A 2,761-nucleotide genomic window follows, 5' to 3' on the forward strand; every position below is an offset into this window, starting at 1 on the left:
CACACTCCTCGTGCATATGGTACGACAGCTTTTCTCCGTGCCCCTGGTACTCTGCTCAGCAGCACTTTGCTATGTACTTCCTCGTGCATATGGTACGACAACTTTTCTCCGTGCCCCTGGTACTCTGCTCAGAAACACTTTGCCACACACACACACTCCTCGTGCATATGGTACGACAATGTTTCTACAAGCCCCTGGTACTCTGCTCAGCAGCACTTTGCTATGTACTTCCTCGTGCATATGGTACGACAACTTTTCTCCGTGCCCCTGGTACTCTGCTCAGAAACACTTTGCCACACACACACACTCCTCGTGCATATGGTACGACAACTTTTCTCCGTGCCCCTGGTACTCTGCTCAGCAGCACTTTGCTATGTACTTCCTCGTGCATATGGTACGACAACTTTTCTCCGTGCCCCTGGTACTCTGCTCAGAAACACTTTGCCACACACACACACTCCTCGTGCATATGGTACGACAACTTTTCTCCGTGCCCCTGGTACTCTGCTCAGCAGCACTTTGCTATGTACTTCCTCGTGCATATGGTACGACAACTTTTCTCCGTGCCCCTGGTACTCTGCTCAGAAACACTTTGCCACACACACACACTCCTCGTGCATATGGTACGACAATGTTTCTACATGCCCCTGGTACTCTGCTCAGCAGCACTTTGCTATGTACTTCCCGTGCATATGGTACGACAGCTTTTCCACAAGCCCCTGGTACACTGCGCAGAAACACTTATGCCACGTCGGCTGTACGCGCTCTCCTCGCTAGCTAGTTGCTGATCTCCCCCACCTCCAGGGGGCCCCGGGGACCACCATCACATCTCCCTGTCTCCCTTACCGCTGAACAAGATGCATGCTGCTCCACTGGCCCTGCTGCTGTTGTGTCTCCATTTGGCCGAGGGGGTGAGTCGGCCTCCTCTCTCCTTTACGGTCGAAAAAGATGTGCTGCTGGCGCACTGGCCCTGCTGATGTGCTGTCTCCATTTGGCCGAGGTGGTGAGTCGGCCTCCTCTCTCCTTTACGGTCGAAAAAGATGTGCTGCTGGCGCACTGGCCCTGCTGATGTGCTGTCTCCATTTGGCCGAGGTGGTGAGTCGGCCTCCTCTCTCCTTTACGGTCGAAAAAGATGTGCTGCTGGACAGGCCTCGTGCATATGGTACGACAGCTTTTCTCCGTGCCCCTGGTACTCTGCTCAGCAGCACTTTGCTATGTACTTCCTCGTGCATATGGTACGACAGCTTTTCTCCGTGCCCCTGGTACTCTGCTCAGCAGCACTTTGCTATGTACTTCCTCGTGCATATGGTACGACAGCTTTTCTCCGTGCCCCTGGTACTCTGCTCAGCAGCACTTTGCTATGTACTTCCTCGTGCATATGGTACGACAACTTTTCTCCGTGCCCCTGGTACTCTGCTCAGCAGCACTTTGCCACACACACACTCCTCGTGCATATGGTACGACAACTTTTCTCCGTGCCCCTGGTACACTGCTCAGAAACACTTTGCCACACACACACTCCTCGTGCATATGGTACGACAATGTTTCTACATGCCCCTGGTACACTGCTCAGAAACACTTTGCCACACACACACTCCTCGTGCATATGGTACGACAATGTTTCTACATGCCCCTGGTACTCTGCTCAGAAACACTTTGCCACACACACACACTCCTCGTGCATATGGTACGACAGCTTTTCTCCGTGCCCCTGGTACTCTGCTCAGCAGCACTTTGCTATGTACTTCCTCGTGCATATGGTACGACAACTTTTCTCCGTGCCCCTGGTACTCTGCTCAGCAGCACTTTGCTATGTACTTCCTCGTGCATATGGTACGACAACTTTTCTCCGTGCCCCTGGTACTCTGCTCAGAAACACTTTGCCACACACACACACTCCTCGTGCATATGGTACGACAATGTTTCTACAAGCCCCTGGTACTCTGCTCAGCAGCACTTTGCTATGTACTTCCTCGTGCATATGGTACGACAACTTTTCTCCGTGCCCCTGGTACTCTGCTCAGAAACACTTTGCCACACACACACACTCCTCGTGCATATGGTACGACAACTTTTCTCCGTGCCCCTGGTACTCTGCTCAGCAGCACTTTGCTATGTACTTCCTCGTGCATATGGTACGACAACTTTTCTCCGTGCCCCTGGTACTCTGCTCAGAAACACTTTGCCACACACACACACTCCTCGTGCATATGGTACGACAACTTTTCTCCGTGCCCCTGGTACTCTGCTCAGCAGCACTTTGCTATGTACTTCCTCGTGCATATGGTACGACAACTTTTCTCCGTGCCCCTGGTACTCTGCTCAGAAACACTTTGCCACACACACACACACTCCTCGTGCATATGGTACGACAATGTTTCTACATGCCCCTGGTACTCTGCTCAGCAGCACTTTGCTATGTACTTCCCGTGCATATGGTACGACAGCTTTTCCACAAGCCCCTGGTACACTGCGCAGAAACACTTATGCCACGTCGGCTGTACGCGCTCTCCTCGCTAGCTAGTTGCTGATCTCCCCCACCTCCAGGGGGCCCCGGGGACCACCATCACATCTCCCTGTCTCCCTTACCGCTGAACAAGATGCATGCTGCTCCACTGGCCCTGCTGCTGTTGTGTCTCCATTTGGCCGAGGGGGTGAGTCGGCCTCCTCTCTCCTTTACGGTCGAAAAAGATGTGCTGCTGGCGCACTGGCCCTGCTGATGTGCTGTCTCCATTTGGCCGAGGTGGTGAGTCGGCCTCCT

Source organism: Pelmatolapia mariae, unplaced genomic scaffold, assembly GCF_036321145.2.
Source record: "Pelmatolapia mariae isolate MD_Pm_ZW unplaced genomic scaffold, Pm_UMD_F_2 NODE_ptg000224l+_length_58486_cov_1, whole genome shotgun sequence".
In the NCBI taxonomy this organism is placed as follows: Eukaryota; Metazoa; Chordata; class Actinopteri; order Cichliformes; family Cichlidae; genus Pelmatolapia; species Pelmatolapia mariae.